The sequence below is a fragment of the Theropithecus gelada genome, chromosome 8 (assembly GCF_003255815.1).
Source record: "Theropithecus gelada isolate Dixy chromosome 8, Tgel_1.0, whole genome shotgun sequence".
Classification (NCBI taxonomy): Eukaryota; Metazoa; Chordata; class Mammalia; order Primates; family Cercopithecidae; genus Theropithecus; species Theropithecus gelada.
In genome coordinates this window covers 71682831-71691469 of record NC_037676.1, presented here as the reverse complement: position 1 = coordinate 71691469, position 8639 = coordinate 71682831, and the positions used below count along the sequence as shown (strand labels likewise).

Below are 8639 nucleotides of genomic sequence, written 5' to 3'. Positions count from 1 at the left end.
CCATTCTCCTGCCTCAGCCTCCCGAGTAGCTGGGACTACAGGCGCCCGCCGCCACGCCCGGCTAAGTTTTTTTTTGTATTTTTAGTAGAGACGGGGTTTCACCGTGTTAGCCAGGATGGTCTCGATCTCCTGACCTCGTGATCCGCCCGTCTCGGCCTCCCAAAGTGCTGGGATTACAGGCTTGAGCCACCGCGCCCGGCCGTAAAAGTTCTTTATATATTCTGGATATTCCCACTGGGCTTATCCTTCAGATCCCAGCTCAAAAAGGGAAGTGGGAGACATCCCACTATACACTTTTGCGTACAAGGTTTTGTGTGAACATGTATTTATTGAAGACCTGAAATGGGAGAAGTCTCGCTTCCCTTTTTGAACTGGACTCTGAAGGATAATTGGAAGTTCACTTGGTGACTAGTCTTGGGAAGACCTTTCCAGGCAGAGAGCATAGTACGTACCTGCTGTATATGTCATCTTGGGCTGCCATAAAAAAATCTGGTAGTATGGGTGATTTACACAACTGAGATTTATTTTCTAACAGTTCTAGAGGCTGGAAGATCAGGGGACCAGCATAATCTGGTTCTGGTGAGAGTACTCTCTTCCTGGCTTGTAGACAGCCACCTTATCACTATGTCCTCACATGGAAGGGAAAGAGAGAGAGAGAACCCTTTGGTGTCTCTTCTCACAGGGCACTAATTCCATCATGAGGACCCTGGCCTCTTGACCTAATCTAAGCCTAATTAGCTCCCAAATGCCCCATTTCCAAATACCATTCCATTGAGGGATAGGGTTTCAACATGTGAATTTGGAGGAACAGACATATTTAGTCCATACACTTGGCAAGGCTTTGTGGGAGAAAGGGGCGTGGTGAATGAGACACTGAAGCTAGGTGTCTGCTGGATCCTAAAAAGCATTGAGGAGGCTGGTGAGGTTGGTGGGGGCCACACAAGAGCCAGAGCATGAAGAGCAGACCTTCTCAGTCCTTGTCTTGGGTAGAAACCACCCGTGATCTTGTAAAAATGAAGACTCGAATTCAGTAGGTCAGGGAAGGAGTGAAGATTCTATATTTCTAATAAATTCCCAGGTGATACCAAGGACATAACCACATCGAAGTAGCAAGGACATAAAGCTCCAAAGAGCCTGCTAAGGACAGTAATATTTTCTAAGAGAAGGAAAAGTTATTGAATGGTTTTATAAAGGAGAGTGACAAGATCAAGTTTTTGAAAGATCACTCTAGTTGCTCAGTGGGAAAAATTCTGGAATAGGACAAACAATTGGGGGAAAGAGTTAGTAGTTGAATTGATTATGGTTAAGTAAATTGAAGTCTGTATATTCATGTGACAGAATGCTCTATAAACACAATGATTATGAAAACATTTTCATGACATGGAAAAATATTTGTGACATAATACTAAATAAACAGAAATCAAAGTTATGTATACACATTGGTTTCAATGTTGTAGAACAATGTGTGTATGAAGAAGCAAATGCAACAGTTTGTTAACAGAGACTCTTGGGAGGTTGGATCATGAGTGATTTTTTTCCCTTTATTTATGTTTTTTCCTGTATCATTTCTACCATTCTCACTCTGATATTTTATTTGTTTAGATTGCTTTCCAAATAGCCACTGAACATTACTAAAGTTGTCAAAAACCTGAAGATTTGTATCTGTGAATCTTAAATAAAACTCTACAAAACCGCAGCTCTAATACAGTAAATAGAAATCCCAGTTGAGCTCATTTCCTGGCCCCTCTTAGGGTGCCATGCTGTTGCTGGTTGTCAATTTCACACATGCAATTTCTATCCATTCAGAGCTGACAGCTTGGATTTCCCTCTCCATTGTAATAGCTGTTCTCTCTCCTGGCTTCCCCAGGCTTGCATTTGGTAACCTTTGCCCTTTTATTTGGTACAAGCCAAAATGGCATCTTTGGAAAACTAATGTTCCAGAGAAAATGGTAGCACGAAGCCATATAACCTACTGTTCTTTTTCTTTCTGTTTGTGAAGGTTATTATTAAAGCTCATTTTAGAGAATTTCAAATCCATTCAAAGTATCATGGGTTTAAATTTTTCTAATGGAAGCAAAGCTTTTGATGTTTGGGTTTAGAAAGCTGCCTGGTCTCTTTAGAGTTCAAATTTTCATACATTGGAACAATTGATCAAAGACTTTATTTTAGGACAGAGAGAAAAGGCAATTTACTTTACCTATAGTTGTTTTGTGTTCTCAACATTATTATTATACTTTTTTTTTTTCTGAACCATCTCCCTGTTTGAAGATCTGCTTTTTAACTAACATATATTGGCTTCATCTTCTTTTTGATCAGTCTGATAAACCATCTGGAAACAATTGAGAGTGACGTCACAAGTCTAGCATTATGATTTCAATGTAGGATCAAAGAATAGAAGGGGAAAAAGTGAGGAGTGGAGAAGCTCAATTTAACCTTTAAGTACAAATAACTAACGGTACAAAAAGGCAAGAAAACATGACAAAATGAAAGGATTATTGATGGGCAATAAAGGAAGCGTAGTAGGTTTACCTTGAGATTTCACTGAGCTAATATACTGGCTCCCATTTCTATGTTTATTGTAGGAAAAAGAGAAAAACACTAACCCAGGGATAGTGCTGACTAGGGATGCCCAAGTCAAAAAGACATTGTAGCACTGGGCTTGGCAGAGTGTCCTGAAGCTAAGTGCGGAAGACTGCGGGAAACGTCTTCAACTGGGGCTAAAGGTCATAAGCAAGGACAATGAACCTGGAATTTAGAGGAATTCATACTCCAGTGAAGAATTTCCAGACCCCTCATGAAAACAGCAGATTGCCAACTCACCATCTAATACTAAAGCTGAGACTAAGCCGCCCCTGGAAAGTAAGCAAATGATTAGAAGGGTGGATTTCAGGCAAGCAAAAGGTGAGAGCCCAGAATCTCCATGTGAATGACCCTAAACTTACAGCTAATATAGAAAGTGGCTTCCTTGTACCTTTAGAAATTGAACTCTCAGAACCTGACTGACAGTCTGCTCTTAAGAACATTAGCTCAATCTGGAGAGAAATGTATGTTTCCAGCTGGCTCGAAAAGTTCTTCTTCTATATGGATTTTAGGTAGAAGCAGAAGGAGGTGAGTGAATTTCAGGGAGGGCACTGGGTCTGGCAAGCTATAAAAACTTTTCTTTGGAGAAATCGGAGAGCAGCAACTCTAGATTCTTTTTTTTTTTTTTTTGTTATTTAAATCAACAACACTGTATTTTCCAGAATTATCAGCAAATATACTGTAGTTCTATATTTTATCTATGAACATGATTTATTTAAAACATCCTCGAATGCTACTTAACTTTAATATCTTTTAAAAATACCTTTCTACTAATCAATTTAGTTATACATTTTAAAAATTATTATGAGGTCATATGTTCCAATTTGAGTTTGGAAAATATGATTACTGTACTAGCTCATTAATCCCTTTGGTTACCAAGCTATGCCCCCAAAATTTTCCTCTACATTAGTTACTCTTATCAAGATTGAAGTTACTCAACTATTTAAGTAATTCTTATCTAATATAACAATTCTCACATTAAAGTGAGGACATTTCCAACCCTTGAGTTTCTGTTGCCTCTCTTCATTTAACTATAATATGCCCCAAATGAGGCATCAATAAAATCTTATTGTTATTTGATTTTTTTTAGAGATGCTGTCTCACTATGTTGCCCAGGCTGGGCTCAAGCAATCTCCCAGCCTCAGCCTCCAGAGTGGCTGGTATTCCAGGTGTTACAGGTCACTATGCCCAGCCCAGGATCTTACTTTTTAATATTATTGTGCAGTGGCACGATCATAGCTCATTGCAGCCCCAATCTCTCAGGTTCAAGGGATTCTCCTGTCTTTGTCTTCCAAGTAGCCAGGACTACAGGGACTATGGGCATGCACTACCACACCCAACTTTCTAAACCATTTTATTTATTTTTATTTGTTTTAGTGGAGATGGGGTTTTGCTATGTTGCCCAGGCTGGTCTCGAACTCCTGAGCTCAAGTGATCCCCTCCAACCTCAATCTCCCAAAATGCTGGGATTACAGGGGTGAGCTATACCATGCCCTGTCTCGGAATCCTATTTTTTAAAAGTGAAAAAGCAAGTGGTCATATCTATGAAAAAAAAATGACATTAAAAAGGAACATATGCATAACCAAATATTGCTGCCCTCACTTTATTGTGAGAATTGTTTTTATACTACGTATTTGGTTGTATGCTGCTGCCAGTGTACATAAAACAATTACCCTCGTGAAATAGAAATTTATGAAAATTCAGAGAGGTAGATGTGAGGAACTGAAAAGGTAGAAGTTTGTATATTATGGCACATATGTTATAGGGATAAGTTTTTGTACAGGCTTCAAATTTCTAGCTCTCTTTTGAATATTCACTGGTTCATGAGAAGTGGTTTGGGAAACCTTTGAAAGGTCCATTTGACCACAAAAGGGAACAGACGTTCTGGAGTCTGGAGAGATTTGAACTCGAAGATACCCCAGTCAGCAGGAAGTCATGTGGAACATTCTGCAGACAGAATTGTTTCAAGTTTGAAGATCCCTGGGATACTTTGATACAGTTGAGTCCAGCCTCCAGCCAGAGCTGTTGAAGCACTTTCTTTATAGCAGCAAGGCTGGGGGAACCAGACATGACACAGCCCAGAGCCGAGCCAATCTGTAGGTTGGTGGCTTGCGAGTCGGTGGGACCCGACAGCGGGGCAGTGTGTGGCCTTGATGTGATAATTTTTAAAAACATTCAGCCTTTAGAATCATTTAGATCAAGGCTTTAGCATCATTTTCAACACAGTACTCTAGGAGCCACTAACAATTGACTGGAGTTTGCATTTGAGTTCAAAAAGTATTTGTCATCCTGGCCTGAGATGAAGAACAAATCACTTTTGTCGAAAATTTTGGAGGATATATGTGATTTTATTTAGATATAGAATGATTTCATATTTTTGCTTAGTACAATTACAAATTTATGAACATTCCCAGGTTACAAATGTCCGATTTGTATGTTGTTTAAAACTCATAACCTATAGGCCGGGTGTGGTGGCTCACGCCTGTAATCCTAGCACTTTGGGAGGCCAAGGTGGGCAAATCATGAGGTCAGGAGTTTGAGACCTGCCTGGCCAACATGGTGAAATCCCGTCTCTACTAAAAACACAAAAAATTAGTTGGGCATAGTGGTACTCACCTGTAATCCCAGCTACTCAGGAGGCCAAGACAGGAGAATCGCTTGAACCCAGGAAGCGGAGGTTGCAGTGAGCCGAGATCGTGCCACTACACTCTAGTCCAGGTGACAGAATGAGACTCTGTCTCAAGAAAAAAAAAAAAAAGAAAAAACAGCCAAAAAAACCCCCTCATAACCTATGAAAACAATAGTGGGAGTGGGAGGACAAAGGAAGGAGACAGAGGACAGAGTATGTTTATCTTAATCTATCAGCACAGCAAAATACTTCATAACCAAATCTCATAGAGTCTGACGCTTCTGGCTTCGACTTGTTTCTTCATCATGTATTAAAGCTGTGTGACTTTTTTTTTTTTTTTTTTTTTTAAATCTGGTTCCTTCATTTGTAAAATGGGGTTCTTTTCAAAATTAAATATGGTAGCTTAAGCAAAACACTGCTTAGTACATAGTGCATACTAAGACCTCCATAAGAGTTAGCTTTGATTAACAGAGCTATTTCTGTTCCTGGTGAAGTGAAGGAACTCCTAGCCAATTCTCAACCTTTTTTTTTTTTTTTTTTTTAAAATAGGATCCTTGGCAACTTAAATTTTTCTAATTAAACACCACCTGGATATCAGTGTGTACTAATGCAATGCAGGTGGTGCAAAAGGAAGTTTACTAAGAAACAGGAACCATTGGCCCTTGGCCCAGTCGGTTTTCAACAAATTGTTGAGCAAGTCATTTACCTTTTCTGGGTTCTCAGTTGCTCGTATGTAAAATTGTGATCTTATAATGTTATGATATCAGATGCTATTATTTTAGAGGGATTTGCAAATTGGGAAATTCGTGAAGTAAGTTCCATTTCCTTACTGTTATCTCTCTCCTTTGATTCCCTCTCCTCTTCCTTTCCAGGAATGGACACACCCACCCAAATCATTCAGGCTCAAATCTAGTCTGTATTAAGTTAAAATGTTTATGTGAACACAAGAGAAATGAAAACATACATCCACACAAGAACTCGTACACATATGTTCAAGTAGCACTTTGCATAATAACTAAATGATAGAAATGACCCAAATGTCCATCAACTAATGAATGGATAAATAAAATGTGGTATATCCATACAATGCCATATTCATTGGCCATAGAAGGGAATGAAGTGATGATATATGCTACAACATGGATTAACCTTGAAAACATTGTGAAAAGTGAAAGAAGACAGACTTAAAAGAACAAACATTGTGATTCTATTTATGAAAAATATCTAGAATAGACAAATCCATGGAGACAGAAACTAGATTAGTGGTTGCCAGGAACTGGGGCAGAGGGAGGTGAGGAGTTACTGTTAATGGGTATGAGACTTCTTTTGAAGGTGATGAAATATTCCAAAATTCCAAAATTGATTGTGATAACAATTGCACAACTCTGTGAATATACTAAATACCTTTACATTGTACATTTTTAAAAGATGAATTATACAATATGTGGATTATATCTCAATAAAGCTATTATTTCAAAAACAAATTCTATTTGAAAGATGCAGAAGACAAAATGGTGACTCATTTGGCTTCTAGTTGAGAATCTAAAGAACTTCTTGTGACACAAAACAAGCTTGTCTAAAAGGGTCTGTAAGTCAAAATTGAGTCAGTAGATATATCTTTGGAATCTTCTATTAAGAACAGAAGAAATAATTTCTTAGGAAATAAAGACAAAACAAAGACAGTATCTGAATTTTGTAATAGGATAGGAGGCAAATCGAAACTTTCACTGCAAAAGTTAAGGTGAATAGCCAAGCAAATTCATATCATGTGTTCTTAGATAAAAATAAATCAGCTTTGAGGATTCTGAGTGCTTACGTTTGCTCCTCACTAAATTAATTAATTAATTTAGTTAGTTAGTTAGTTAGTTATCTTGCTCTGTTGCCCAGGCTGGATTGCAGTTGCATAATCTCGGCTCACTGCAACCTCTGTCTCTCAGGCTTGAGCTATCCTCTCACCTCAGCCTCTGGAGTAGCTGGGATTACAGGCACACACCGCCACATCTGGCTAATTTTTGTATTTTTCATAGAAATGGGGTTTCACCATGTTGGCCAGGCTGGTCTCAAACTCCTGACCTCAAGTGATCCGCTCGCCTGGGCCTCCCAAAGTGCCGGGATTACAGTTATGAACCACGGCAACCGGCCCTCACTAAATTTAAAATGTCAAAATACTTTATTGTCTATTTCTAAAGATAAAAATTTCTACTAATAAAAACAACCCAAGTAATCTATAAATTTATAAGCAATAGTCACCTTTACTCTCTCTTGCAGACACACAAACATCAAATGCTAGCACCTCAGATTTCTGTTTTAGATTTTTTTTTTTTTTGAGACGGAGTCTTGCTCTGTCACCAGGAGGCTGGAGTGCAGTGGCAGGATCTTGGCTCATTGCAAGCTTCGCCTCCCTGATTCATGCCATTCTCCTGCTGCAGCCTCCTGATTAGCTGGGACTACAGGCGCCCGCCACCATGCCCAGCTAATTTTTTGTATTTTTAGTAGAGACAGGGTTTCATTGTGTTTGCCAGGATGATCTCGATCTCCTGACCTCATGATCTGCCCGCCTCGGCCTCCCAAAGTGCTGGGATTACAGGCGTGAGCCACTGTGCCTGGTCGATTTTTTTTTTTGAGACAAGGTTTTGCTTTGTTACCCAAGCTAGAGTGCAGTGGTACAATCGTGGCTCACTGTGGCCTTGACCTCCCAAGCTCAAGTGATCCTCCCACCTCAGCCTTCTGAGTAGCTAGGACTACAGGCGTGCGCCAGCACATCTGGCTAATTTTAAATTTTTTTCTTAGAAATGAGGTCTCACTATGTTGCCCAGGCTGGTCTTAAACTCCTGGACTCAAGGAATCTTCCCACCTTGGCCTCCCGAAGTGTTGAGATTACAGGCTTGAACCACCGTGCCTGGCCAGAACTTATTTTTGTTTGGAATCCTACCATAGATGTTAAAATCACGTTAACATGATTTTACCTATATGGGTGTAGCAGGCAGTTAAGAATCATCTATCTACTCATTAATGTTGAGTTCCTAAAGACCCTTCTGCAATTCTTATCACTAGTTTGTTCTAATTATTAGGCACAGTCCTTGCCTGCTGTGACTAAGAAAAACAACCACAAAACTTCTTCAGAAACTAAAGAAGTCTTGCCCAGTCAGCAGAAAAAGGCAAACACTGAGAAATAGGGAGCTAACAGATTACCTTTGCTGTCACTCTTCTCAAGAAAACTGGAGATAGAGGTGGGGTGGAGAGGAGTCCCAAGCCCAGTGCCAGCTATGAGGCACTGTCAGCTCCTGATGACTAAGGTAACTTGGACCTCTTCCTTCAACCTCTGCTGGCCACATGTGAGAAATCTCTCATCCTTAGGAATCTTGCCAATCGGGCCTCTGCCTCTTTGTTCATCCCAAGGAAGAGATATGTGGGCCTTGTAGCACACAG

At 39.8% G+C, this 8639-nt stretch overlaps 1 pseudogene; it reads right to left on the bottom strand.

The window, feature by feature from the left end:
* Window positions 1-4402: 4402 nt before the first annotated feature.
* Window positions 4403-4651, bottom strand: LOC112630167 (annotated as a pseudogene).
* Between the last annotated feature and the right edge of the window lie 3988 nt (window positions 4652-8639).